Below are 14,166 nucleotides of genomic sequence, written 5' to 3'. Positions count from 1 at the left end.
TGGCTGTATCCCCAAGTCACACACTATTTTGAGTGGCACTTTTGAAGGATACCTCAGGATAAGGGAGGAAAGGAAAGACAAAAACTGAAGAGCTAAAATGATCAAGGACACAGGAAGGACATAAGTTAAGGGGCTAAGAAAGGGGAGCCTTGAGAATTAAGAAATTTCTCTTTGCTATGGAAGGAGGTGGAAATTTTAGGGAAAAGGTCATGGAGAGTATATTTCACAAGTGAGAGGTGGGTGGGAGGGTTCACGTAAACACGGACTGAATGTCTACTGTGCAGTGCGCTGGACAATCACAGTTGAATGACAGATATGGAAAGGTAAAAGTTACAGTCGTTAGAAACAGAATGGTGGGTTGGAGAAGGACAGAATAGGGCTTTTAGATAATAAAAAGCAGCAAGATTTGGCGATATAGGATGGTGAGATGAAAAGGGATATAGAAAGAGGAGAAGTGGGTACTTTGGAGAGAAAAACAAGTGGTAATCCCAAGAAAAAGAAACTGGAGAACAAAGGATAAAAAAATTAGGGGGTTGATAATTTTCTGAACCAAAGGATAAAATGGATGAAACCATTATGAGCTGTTCTTGCTCTTCTGTTCTTTGTGGATGTTCACGTTCAGACCCCTTAACGGCCTTTTCCTCTCCCCATGGTGGAAGGACACCTACGGAATTGGTGTCTTGTATTTAAGGTATGATACTTCCCCAGAGACCTCTCTGCGAGGAAGTCTGGTCCAGCGAGAGTTCTTTTCCACGAGGGGAGAGCGTTAGGTTCGAGCTCTCCAATCCGGGTTTCTTCGAGTTTATCTCTGTTTAACCGGCTCGCCGGGTTTTCCAGCATTCCCAGAGCTACGACTCTAATCCGGGCTCCGTGTGACCGCGCATTCCGAGACCCAGGATTTGGCTCTTTCATCCAGGTTCCGGGTTTCCCCGGCGCACTCCCGCTCCAGACTCCACAGCAGCCCGGAATCCAGATCCGAGGGCCCGGTAGTCCACTTTCCGGGTCTTCGGGGCGGCCCTGGTTGTCCCGGATCGCGGCGGCGGCGGCGGCGGTGGCGGCGGCTGAGGGACCCGCGGCCCCGGACACAGCGGCACCGGCCGGGCGGGGCGGAGCGGCGCGGGGAGGGGGCGGAGAGCCGGAGCTGAGGCGGGGTGGGGTGGGGGGGAGGGGCCGCGGGAACGGATGGCGGCCTGGGCCCCGTAGCAGCGGCGGCTCTACGGCCCGGGGCCCCGGGCGGGCGGAGGTGGCGGCTCCCGGGACCGGCCGCGCGGTGAGTCCGAAGCTTTGTGTGGAGCCGGGGCTGGGGGAGGAGAGAGGCCGTGGCGCTGAGGGGGGCCGGGGCTGAGGGGGCCGGGGGAAGCGGCGCCTGACGGAGGAAGTGGGGGTTGGGGGGCCGGGGCGGAGCGAGGGGAAGGTGTGTTTGGGGGGGAGGGGGGTCGTTGCGTGGGTGGGGGAGGGGGCGTCGAGGGGCGCGGGGTGAAGTTCAAAGCGTGGCCGGGGCCGGTTCAGCCTCAGGGTAGGGGTTCCCAAGAGAGGATTAGGGTCTGGCCAGGTTGTGGGGACAGGCCAGAGAGTTTCAGTGGCGAGTCTGGGTATCTCGAGGGGGCCTAGGGCGGCGGGGCTAGTCAGCGAGTTAGGGAGGTTCAGGGCGAAGGGTTGGGAGCAGGACGTGTGCGCGGCCCTGGGGGGGGGGGGGGGAGCAAGGTGGCCGGGAGTGTGCAGTAAGTAGGTTGTGGGTGTGTGCTCCTTCCAGTCTTCAGGTCACATTTAGTCCTGTCCTTTTCTTCAAGATGGAGGGATCCCTGGGCCTGGCCCTTAACTGCTCTCCTTGTACCCCCGGGAGGATTTGTGACCCTGTCCTGTTTGGAAAAACCCATGCTGCCCTCTTTTCCCTTTATGTGTAATTACGGTTGGATCATCTCTGTGCTTTGCTCAGATTCTCCTTCCTCCCTCTGGGGTTGAGGAGGAGGAGACACATCTGACCAATTAATGTGTGTTTGTGAAACAGGCAGCAGCAGTCATTTCAGCTTCTAGGAATTAGGCTCACACAGGGTGGAGAGATCAGAGCCCTTCAGGGGGAATATTTCTGAACAAATCACAGATGATTAAATTCTCTAAGAAACAGCTTCCTACCTAAATGAGAATGGGAAAGATGGGGGAGAAAGCCTGTCTGTTTGCAGCCATGTGTCCAGAGCCCCAGGGGTAGAGGAGAGTCCCCAATCCCCCACAGGCCTCTCTTTTCTGTACTAGGCTTTGCTCTGCAGCCTTGAGTTAATTTCACCCCTGCTGCTTTGTCTTGGGGGAGGGAGTGCTGGTTTAGGCTGTTGTGAGGAGATGACTGTTCTGCTGCCACACACAATAGTCTGTGTCATTTTATCGGGAGTGCTACCCCAGGGCTGAGAACTGCTGCTGCAGAGATAAACCGGTCCCTCTCACCCGCCTATTGTGTACACAGTGAAGGTCATAGGTTCAAGTCTTGTCTGAGAGCTTTGGATATGCTCCATCTCCCAGGCTCCTCAGTGCCATTTTCTTCCTTTTCCAGACTGGGGCTTGCCATTGGAGGAGGCCAGACAGAAAGGCTCTTCTTTTTGAGTGAGGAACAATGCAGAGCTCATTGGCACACATTTTTTCAGAAGAATAGGGGATGCCAGCCATGTTGTGCCTGCCTCTTTGGCTAGCCTGTACTAAGTTGTGGAGGAATCGTGTCTGGGAGACTCAATCCGATGTTTGTGTCAGACCTTTAAGGAAGAAGACTCCAAGGGGAGGTTTCCACTCTTGTTTGAACCATCATATTTAATTCTTTTTATAGAGATGGGACACTCAAGAATGATTTTTTTGCTTGCTTAGGAATACCACTAAAAACCTTTGCAGGGTTAAGATAGGGAGTCAAGGACCAAGTACCTTTTTAATGGTGACTTCCTGGTCAGTATTAATTGCACAACGAAAAAGCCACAGAATTTGCCTATCTGGGCGAGGGCTATGGAAACAAAACAACTTTCCTTTTAATCTTTGTTTTAATTTGATGAAAAGAGATGACTTGCCATTGTGCAGAAAGGCCATCTCTGCCTTTGTATTAGGGAGAAATTTGTCAAAGTGATGAACATAAAAATCATTTGAGGTCTTGGGGGTTATTAATGAGAGAAGGATGAGAACAAGCTAGAAGAAACCCTATCCTTGTAAATGTCTCATAGAAGTGTCCAGATAGTATTTAGGTACTATTAGTTGGGTAAAAAAATTATTTGGGATTAGAAGTGAGGTTTCCATTTAGAATATAAAAACTTTTCTTTAAGAAGAGATTAGAAATTAGACTCATTGTGAGAGGGCAGTTGCACACAATGCACTGTGTACACAATAGCCAACCATAGCCTATAGGGTATTGTTGAATAGGAACTTTAGCCTTTGGTTTTGGTAGAGGTCTTTTTCTGAGGGGCTGAGTCTGACTATGTTGCCCCCCTCATCCCTTTATTTCAATGAGTTTCTTAAAATGATGACTTGCCACTTAGGTGTTGGGCTTTGTTGGGAGGGAACATGTTCTTGATGACAAAACTATCTTAAAGTCTTACTAGAAGTGTTGTCTGTCTTTAGACTATTTCCAACTTACCTGTCCAAGGTCTCTGAATGAAGCCTCAGCTAAACTGAGTCCAAAGCATTTTGCTCTTGGGTTGTAGGCATTCATTCTGAATCCTGTCAGGTGACAGTGAAGGCAAAAGCCTCCTATTAAGTTTGCCCAGATTAGATTTAGTGGTTTCAGAGTTGGGCCCTTGCCACAAAGAGTCTTCTGAGTCTTCTGATTGTGACCATCTTTCAGAGAGCACTTTGGTTTTCTTGGTAGAAGATGTTTCCTTGTGAGAGGTCTAGATAGCTGGGCAGATTAGTGCTTATTTTGTGTGAGGATATAGGAGCATAATTTTGGCTCCTGGTAGTAATTATGTTGCAATTAGCATATAGCAACTAAACAACTGGAACAGGATAATTTGTTAAGGGGTTTAGCGATTGCTCTGATGAGTAGAAGTGCCACTCCTTATTTATTTGACTTGAACACTACTGCCTGGGCTCGACCATGGAGACTTAAGAAGTACAGGGATGATGTGTGATCTCAGAAGTTCTTCCCCTCTCATTCCTGCCAGGTACCATAGCACTTTCCAACTGCCACTTTCTTCTGCTACAGAGGTAGCTGAGCAATTGTTATTTCCCTTGTGGAAAACCAGTCATGGATGGGAATACTGCCAGACAGATGGGGCCACTCTGAGATAAGGCAGCCTTATGTTGTGTGGCAAGTTCTTTTTAGCAGCTGAATTTTCACTTCTACTTGATTTTTAAAAATCCGTTTCCTTTAAAAAACAACAGCAACAAGAACAAAACCCCACAAAATACAAAGTCACATAGCGTGCTAAATACGCCTTCAAGATATCTCTCATAAAAGTTGGCTGTGACCGACAAAATGAAGATCGGTGAGGCTGATTGGCAGGTTCTGGGCCCACTAAGTGTCAGTGAAGGACTCTTTACACTAGGGAACAGGTAATTCACCAGAGCACCTGCCTAGCTGGGCATGTGGAATTGGCAGCAGCTGTGCAGCTGAAGAGGGATTATTGAGCAGGTGGTTAAAGAATCACATGCCACAGTGACAAGAAAATTCTGGGTCTTCCGTGGTTTAGGTTCAGTTCATATGTGTGAAATTGCTCTTTGTTTCACATTTCTTAATGCCTGATACAGATTTGTTAGTGAGATGATAATGGAATAGAGAAAAGAGATTCTTCTTTCTCTGTGTTTCTTTTAGAATACTGAGTAACATGCCTTAGACATGGTCCTAGCTGGCCCTATTGTATTTCTGTGATTTCTGGCTTTATGCCCTATGAATGGGAAGGAAATAGTGGTAATTCAGTTTTCTAGTGCTTGTTTATTAGAGGGAAATGGGAAGGAGAAAATTCTTTGCTTTCAGTGTGGTGAAAAAGATTTCGCCCACTGGGAGAATACCCAGCAGATTTTATGCAAAGGATATAATTGACTTTTTGTGTAGGTCTACCTGACATGCCTCCCTCAAGAAATTTGCATGTGTTTTTATTTTATGAATGTAAATTTCCATATGAAGTTTGCATCTCTTCAGATGTCCTGTTTCATTTTTAGTTTCTCCCAGCACCTTTATAACTCTTTTCTCTGGCACTGAGATTAACATCACTTGTTAGAATCAAATCACCTCAAGCCAAATCATGTTAAGGAAATACCTCAACTATATGTTTATCTTAAAAACAAGTATAGCATTTCCTATAACTTGGAGGAGGACTTTCTATTTTTAGGTTTTTTGCAAATTCCCAGGTTTTTCTTGTAGGTTACCATCATCATCTTCTGTTAATATATTATTTTTCTTTCACATGTTCGTGCCACTATAGTAGGCAGTGCTATAGAGCCAAAAATGTATGAGCAAATAACTTGGGTGTTTATTTTCTGATTTTTTTTTTTTAGGGCCCTCCAGTCATTTTCTGTGTTAGGTCAACACAACAGGCTATGTGATCCTGTTGAGGCCCATTCTCTCATTGAATTCACTGGGTATTAATTAACAGTTGATTGAAGGGAAATAAGTGATATTAACTGTTTAGAGTTCAGAAATCCCTTTTCCAAGTGGAGTGAAGACTCTAACCTGTTTGTCAGAGCAATACAGAGAGAGCTTTAGATACATAGATCGATTGATTTAGGGGAAAGGGAGGCAGTGGTATAAGGCCAGGGCCAGTAGACCACTGCAAAGTCAGGGACATTTGCAATAATCTGCTTAAACCTAGTTCATAAGCTAGCTTTAAGTGGGAGCCTTGCAGTTATTTGTATAGTATTAACTAATAGGAAAGAATATAAAGTTCTTTATTTACCTATATGAAGCCATCACAGTTGTTTCTTGGTTTGTTTTAAACTGTTCACAAACCACTATATACTTTCCTAGCATTTTCAGTAGTTTGCTTCCTCATGCTTTTTCCCCTCCCCCATCTCTCATCCTAGTTCCCTGCTCTGAAGACTTCTCCAGCAGCTTGGAAACACTCTAATTACTGTAGCTATTATAGTCACAACCCAGATCTTCCACCTCCTTCCCACTCACCCCTTTCTATCTTCCTTCCCCCTCCCCTTGCTCTAGCAGCAGGAGTTGAACTGCAGTCTCATGAGCACAGTCAGATCTATGAATGAGCTTTATATCTTGTCAAGGCAGAACTCCAGATCCAACAGGGCTGATTTTTCATGGTCCTCTTGCTGTTTGTTCTTGGATCAGAGTCCCAGAAATAAGAGATGGCAAATACCTATTAGGTCATATCTAGTCCATCACTCAGGAGCAAACCTCCGATCTTTCTCTTGTCTCTGTGAGAATTTTTTCCTTCTTTCTTTTGCAGGTGAGAGCTGTCTGATGCCAGGCAAGCTCTGAAACTGCCTTCTTTTTATTGTGCTCTCTGGTCATTAGTTTATGGCCAACTTTGCTCTCTTGGATTTTTATTCTTACACCATTTTCATGATTACTTGCTCCCAGCAATATCTCTACCCCCTTCAAGTTTAGTCCATTTTGATTGTTGGCACCACATTTGTGGGTTCCTTTAGTACTGTCAGTTATCTATACCAGAAGTTACCATTTTTCAAACCTTTGCCACTAGGGTCATTGTGGCCTCATCTTAAGGAGGTACATTTCACGAACACACAGGACACACATCCTGGCATGTAATAATTAACAAAATGGTTCAGAAAATATGTGCGAGGTTGTGCCCTTAAGAAGCCCCTGGATTGGATGAACAAATGCTGCTGCTTTCTGTTTAATTTGGGGTACTTCCTGTTCTAACCCTTTGTTCTCCTTATGTGGATGAATTTTATTTTTGTGTGGCTTAGTTATAGTTACTGTTAAGTTATTGTCTGATTTAAGAGTGTTATTTTTTTTTTCTGCTAATACAGCTTTTCAAAGAATAGAATAGGGTGTCATAAAACCCTGGTTCTCATCACTGTGGTGCTTCTAACTAGCTGTGTGACCTTGTGCTAGTCACTCCGCTGTTTTCACTTTCCTTATTTGTAAAATGAGTACATTAAACAAGATCATCTTCTAAGGTTCCATTTAGCTGTAGAATTTTATGATACTAAGATTGTGATGGAAGAACAGGCAAATTAGTTGACATAGTGAGCAGTTTTTTATTTTTTATTTTATTTATTTATTTATTTATTTTGAAGATTTTATTTATTTGAGAGAGAGAGAGAGAGAGAGAGGGAGCATGAGAGGGTCCGAGGGAAAAGCAGACTCCCTGCCAAGCAGGGAACCCGACGTGGGACTCGATCCTGGGACTCCCACCCGGATCATGACCTGAGCCGAAGGCAGTCGCCCAACCAACTGAGCCACCCAGGTGCCCGTGAGCAGTTTTTTATTACTGTGTCAAAAATACAGTCAGTATGCAGGAAGGCTAATGAGTACAGCGTTAGTTCTCTGGGGTTTGACCCTCACTCCTCTTTGATATGTTTGTAAAGCTTATGCTGTGCATTTTTTGCTAGGCCGTCTTCTTTCAGAGGCTCTTAAACCCTTATTCTGCAGGTTTAATAGCTTGTCAAATATATTTTTTTCTAGTCTCCTCAAGCCATAGGAGTGGGAATCAGAAAGCTGTAGAAAAAGAACCTCAGATTGTGAGAAGGAAATTGTACCTCAAAAGATTTGCCAGAAGCAATTTTGTGTGTTAAGTCAGCAATCTAAGATTTTTAAATCTCTTATATCTGAAATCTTTGAGTCAAATGGGACTGATTGTGGAGGTGGGTTGGGTACTTTTCCATTTTTGACCAGTCAATAGAAAACTTGCTTTGAGGGGCACCTGGGTGGCTCAGTCAGTTAAGTGTCTGCCTTCAGCTCAGGTCATCATCCTGGGGTCCTGGGATCCAGCCCCGCATTGGGCTCTCTGCTCAGCGGGGAGCCTGCTTCTCCTTCTCCCTCTGCCTATGCTCTCTTTCTCTGTCAAATAAATAAAATCTTTAAAAAAAAAGAAAAGAAAACTTGCTTTGAATTAACTTCTTGGGATTAAATATGATTGCCCACTGTGTTTTGTTTGGAAAATAAAATTATGTGATTTTTTAATGCCAACAAAATGCTAAATTATGACATTTGGTGAAGTATGACTAACAAGGAGGATCCTTGAAATGCCCTGTAAAGGGACTCAGGGATAGAAAGGTGGTAGGTGATTGTAGGAACTTTGGAATTGACAATAATATTAAGAAATCTTTGCTTTCAAGCAGTTTAAAGGAATAAAATTGCATAACCAAGTTAATTCCCCAACTTAGGATTTTTATCAGCATTTCCTAGTTAATTCTTGGATTGGGGACTCCCAATAGCATCTATTTATTGAGTGTTTAGATGGTGGTCTTTTAGTCTTTTCTTTCTTTCTTTGTTAATATAGCAAAAATCACATGTTTAATCTACCTTTGAACATTGGAAGAAGCATTCACTGTTTTTAAGTTTGCATTTTTTTCTTTCTTTTTTTAAAAAGATTTATTTATTTGAGAGAGCTCACGCACAAACAGGGGGAGCGGCAGGCAGAGGGAGGGGGAGAAGCAGGCTCCCCACTGAGCAGGGAGCCTGATGTGGGACTTGATCCCAGGACTCCGGGATCATGACCTGAGCCGAAGGCAGTCGCTTAATCGACTGAGCCACCCAGGCATCCCTAAATTTGCATTTAAAACATCCATCAGTCTGTAATAGAGAAATTTGGTGGATGGAACTATTGTTTGTTTTGGACTCACAAAAAGTCCTGGGAGTGCTTTGCTTTGTTCTCAGCCATCTTCAGCATATTATTAATTTTTGGGTAATCTGAAGGTTATTTTGGGAAGTGCTTCCCTTGAATATGAGATTTTAGAAAGATTTATATTAGAAATATAAGTAGTATTTATAGATGGGTTTTTGTTTTGTTTTGTTTTTAGGTGTCAAGTGATGCATAGGGTATTGAATTGGAAAGTGGCCAGAGTAGATGCCATGCAACCCTTGGAAATCAAACCATACCATGAATAAAATCCAGATCCTGGCACTTAGGCCACATTGCATGCTTGGTACCACATTGCATACTTGTATCTGTAGTTTCTTAGGTTGTAGTTCAGTATTTGTTGGGGAATGCAGCAGTGTCTGCTCTATTCTATGTACAAAGTACAGCTAGTGGGCTTTTGGCATACTACCAGCAGTGTTCCTAGCAACACTTCTAGGTGAACACTTTAGGTTTTGTTAGGATGAACTTCCGTTTATGTGAGCAGAAGTGGATGTTCAAGAATGTACCTTATAAATTTCAGTTACAAATTCTGAAGTTTGGGGGGCACCTGGGTGGCTCAGTCGTTAAGTGTCTACCTTCGGCTCAGGTGATGATCCCAGGGTCCTGGGATCGAGCCCCGCATCAGGCTCCCTGCTCCACGGGGAGCCTGCTTCTCTCTCTCCCACTGCCCCTGCTTGTGTTCCCTCTCTCACTGTGTCTCTCTTTGTCAAATAAATAAATAAAAATCTTAAAAAAAAAAAAAATTCTGAAGTTTGGTGTGAAACTCAGCATTTATCTTTGTTCTGGAAGTGATCCTTCTAGAGCAGTCTTAGGAAGAGAAATTGCAATTGTGCAGCTTTTGGGGTATGTGAATCTGAAAGGTATACAAGGAAGAGGGAAAATTTTTTCTATTTGGCATCTGCTTTCGAATGTACTTCCAGTCCATCATTTCTGAAACCTGCCTACCCTTTTCTCTCCTAAAAGCATTACACTTCTTCCAGTTGCCTTGGCACAAAACTTGGGACTCATATTTGGTTCTTTTTCTTCCTCGCTACCTCATCTAATCATTCACTAAAATTGGGATTATTCTAAATATCTTGCCATTGAGCTTTGCTTTTTCACCTGACCTAGTTCAGGCCTTCATCTGTATATTATTGCAGTAACCTCATGGTTAATGCCTCTTTCTGTATTCCATACTACAGACTGCTGTAATATTATTATAATTTTTTTAAATGTAAGCTCTATGCCCAATGTGGGGCTTGAACTCACAACCCCGGGATCAAGAGTCGCACGCTCCACCACTGAGCGAGCTAGGTGCCCCAATATTATTACAATTTTTATTTGCTTAACTGATCGTTATTGAGCACCTAAGTGTCAGACCAGACATGGTCCCTCTCCTTTCAGGACTTAAAAGTGTAGCTGGGGAGACCTCAATTGATAAACGTATGATCGTGAACTAAAAGGCTCTGAAAGAATTTGGTTCTAGAAGAGTATATGACAAGGAACCCAGTGTTGTTGTTTCATCTTTTTCTTAACCCTTTTCTTCCCACCCAACTATCTCCAAAATTGATTTCATCTTCCTCTGTATCTCTTTTTTTGCTCTGTTATAGCACTTTCTCACAAGTTGTCTTTAATTAATTATTTGTGAATATTTTTTTTTCCTGCCTCATTCTGAACTAAGACACTTTTGTCTCCTCTGTTCCTCATGGCTTCTAGCCCAGTGCTTTGAATATAACTATGCTTAATTAATGCTTGCTGAATTGAATTGGAATTTGATTTTTTTTTTTTTTTAAAGATTTTTTATTTATTTATTTGACAGAGAGAGAATGAGAGAGAAAGCACATGAGAGGGGGAGGGTCAGAGGGAGAAGCAGACTCCCTGCCGAGCAGGGAGCCCGATGCGGGACTCGATCCTGGGACTCCAGGATCATGACCTGAGCCGAAGGCAGTCGCTTAACCAACTGAGCCACCCAGGCGCCCTGGAATTTGATTTTTGAAAACAGAAACTTCTTGTAATTTTTTTTTCAGGCCTCCTTTTATGCTAAGGTAACTTTCAACACATTTTATCCCAAACTGAATAACCTAGGGACAAGGCCGACTATGAAAGCTCTCAGAAATCCTTCAGACTCAAGGACAAGCATTTGTTGCTTTTACTGCCTGCAGCAGTACTATGGTTCAATATATCCTAGCTGATGGAAGACTTTGGGGAGGGGGAGGAATAGTACATGGCAGGTGGAGGCAATGTAGGTCAGACATGGGAACCAGACTGGTTCTATTAGAGGAATATAGGCACAGTTGGGCCCTCTGGGTATTGTTGACCTCTGAGAGATCTTTTTAGTTTTTCTTATTTATTTCTTTCATCCTATAAATATTTATCAGATTCCTATTATATGTGAGGTCCTAGTCTAGCTGCTTAAGATCTATCAGTGAACAAAATAAACCAAATAAATGGGACGCCTGGGTGGTTCAGTCGGTTGGGCATCTGCCTTTGGCTCAGGTCATTATCCCGGGGTCCTGGGATCGAGTCCCACATAGGGCTCCCTGCTCAGCGGGGAGCCTGCTTCTCCCTCTCCTTCTGCCTGCTGCTCCCCCTGCTTGTGCGCTCGCTCTCTGACAAATAAAATCTTTAAAAAAAACAAAACAATATAGACCAAAACAAAGAAACAGAAAAAAACCCAACCTCCTGGATCTTGTCTTTAAACAGAAGGATATAGAAATAAGCATAATGAATAATTATGTATTATTATGAGACCGATAAATGAGGTGATAAAAATAGAGCATAGTAAGGGGGATTAGGAGTGTGGAGGAGGGATAGGTGAGAAAGGTGGGAGGGCTGTAGCTTTAAATAAGATGGTCCGGGACGCCTGGGTGGTGCAGTAGGTTAAGCATCCAACTCTTGATGACTCAGGTCTGATCTCAGGGTTGTGAGATCGAGCCCCATGTTGGGTCCAGGGCTAAGCTTGGAGCCTGCTTAGGATTCTCTCTCCCCCCGCCCTCCCCCAGTATGTCTGTCTGTCACTCTTTGTCAAATAAATAAATCTTTAAAAAAAATAAGAGTAAGCATATTCAAGAAGTGTGATGGTGGTGTGTTACTGGTTGTTAGGCCCTTCGCTGAGGTGGTTGAATGCTGTTCTGCCTAGCAGAGAGAAAGGCAGTTTCTGCAGTTGTTCCAGAGTCCAGCTGACATAGAGGGGGAAACAGCTACTCCTTATGTTCTTTTCTCCTGGCTGCTCCTCTGGCTGGCATTCCTGGAAGTTAATCATGGTGAAAATTGCAGTCAGTCATGTCTGGAAGACACCAGGGGTAGAACTGGAGACCCTGTAGCCAGTTCCCTGAGGGGTAGGATTTACCCTTCTGCTGACTGGGTCTTGGATGCCTAGAGTAAAGGGTGAGGTAGGCCTCTGAGTTATCTCCTGCCTCAAGGGGAAAAGTCCAATATCATGCATGACCTTTGTGATGAGGCCACAGCAACTTTGGGGTAGCTCTTTAAAAATAAGCTTTCAAGGAGTATGCACTCTGCTCCCAGCTTAAAAATTGAATTTTCAGGTTTGTGGTAAAATATTTTGACTTCCTCTAAACACATAGCTGGCTGTGTTCTGGAAGTCTTAATACCTAATGCATTAGCCTGAGGATGAAGATGTCTCATGATGTCTGGATGCTCTCTTGTTTGACTTGTGTATTATAAATTTTCTTATAATTTCCTTGCTTGCCCTTTCCTAACCCTTCTATTTCTTCATTATTTTTCCTGTTACCTCATTCCTTTTTTGCTTACATGAAGCTGATAGGAAACAGAAATCCCTTAGGCCAGACTGCTGCTTTGGTAATTGGCTGGAAGCCAAAATTCCTACAATATACAAGAAATGGAATGTCTTATTTCTGTCCTTGGGTTCTATAGAATGCAGCTTGTGGACATCAAGCTCTTAGCTGGTTATACTGTATGCTATTCGAGGTAGCTGAGGTGTGTGGTACCTGAACACTATTTTTAGTTATTTATATATCAACTTGTGCAGTCGCAGTGCATAAGGAGACCTATTTGCCATTCCATAAAAATGTGCTCTTTTTGATATATAATTTTATAATAAAGGTTCTTAGGGGCACCTGGCTGGCTCAGTCCGTGGAGCATGGGACTCTTGATCTCAGGTGGTGGGTTCAAGCCCCACCTTGGGTATGGAGATTGCTTAAGAACAGAATCTTAAAAAAAAAAAAGTCTTCAATTCTAGAATAAAGGTTCTTAATGAACTCAGGTCCATGCTAAGAAAAATTTGTTTTATTTGGGCAGATGATTGTAATGTTAGGTGGGCTTCTAAGTAGATTTCACATGGCTTTTCTCTGAATTTGCTGTATATCAGACTTGAAGTCATAGGTTCTCACTACATGTGCTTAACTGGTACAATGATACATTACTGATACTGTGAACTTTTTATTTTTTTAAGATTTTATTTATTTTAACAGAGAGAGAGGGGGAACACAAGCAGGGGGAGTGGGAGAGGGAGAAGCAGGCTTCCCGTGGAGCAGGGAGCCCGATGTGGGACTCGAACCTAGAACTCTGGGATCATGACCTGAGCTGAAGGCAGACGCTTAATGACTGAGCCACCCAGGCGCCCTGATATTGTGGACTTTTAAGGCCAGAAGCTGTTAATTCAAGTGTATGTTGTTGTTTTACTTTAGTGGTTTGAAAGGATCTCCGTTTAATTGACCAAGGTGTATTGCTTTATTAGTAAAAATGCCTTGACATAGTTTGCTAGTGAAAACTGTTTTTTCAGTAGTAATGTTTCTGTGGTTTGTATTAGTTGGCCCTTCCAGTCCTAGCAGAGCTAGAAGGCTTGGCAGTGTGGATTTCAGATGAGTTCCATAACACTATCTGACAGAGAGGAGTGCAGGGCAGTGTTTGGCAATATTCTTTCTCTTGAGCCTTTATATAAGAAAGAAATTCAGTTTTAACAAGGTCACATTGGGGTAGGTGACATAACGGTGAAGTGACATTTTCTTCCAGCAACAGATATATAATATGTTTTACCTGAATATGTGATCTGAAGCATTAGATTTATTTAAAAGTGTTACTGACATAAATATGATTAATGCCATTTCTGTCCTTATGTAATTTTTTTTCCTTCTCCTTTCTTGGTAGGCAAAATAATGATATAATAACTTAATTCACATCTCAGGTACTTGATGGAAGGAGACTAATCGTTGAAATGTGGTGCTGGTAGACTATGCACTTGATAGGAATGATAGAGACAGCAAGGTATTACATTTTTATAAGGATTGAGATCCTTGCTTAAATAAAAATGTCACATTCTTAATCAAAATAATATGACTGAGTTGAAACTGTTAAAGGAGATTAAAGAAGCTGCAAAATTAGGCCAGATAATAATAATAGGCAGTTTGTTTATACATGGATTGGCTAAATACTTCATTGGGAACAAATGTGAAGATAT

General features: G+C 43.1%; 1 protein-coding gene across 3 annotated transcripts in view; it reads left to right on the top strand.

Moving 5' to 3' along the window:
- Window positions 1-1,012: 1,012 nt before the first annotated feature.
- The window catches only part of ZNF609 (zinc finger protein 609), a 212,527-nt gene continuing 199,373 nt past the window's right edge, over window positions 1,013-14,166 (top strand). For 2 of the 3 annotated variants that reach the window (XM_078079210.1, XM_078079208.1), the window contains exon 1: window positions 1,143-1,270. The gene's annotated coding sequence lies outside the window, so the exon portion shown is untranslated. Of the gene's footprint in view, window positions 1,271-14,166 lie in introns of all 3 variants that reach the window. The other variant, XM_078079211.1, reaches the window with a different exon arrangement.

This window comes from Halichoerus grypus, chromosome 8 (genome assembly GCF_964656455.1).
Source record: "Halichoerus grypus chromosome 8, mHalGry1.hap1.1, whole genome shotgun sequence".
Classification (NCBI taxonomy): domain Eukaryota; kingdom Metazoa; phylum Chordata; class Mammalia; order Carnivora; family Phocidae; genus Halichoerus; species Halichoerus grypus.
This window is presented reverse-complemented; position numbering and strand designations above follow the sequence as displayed.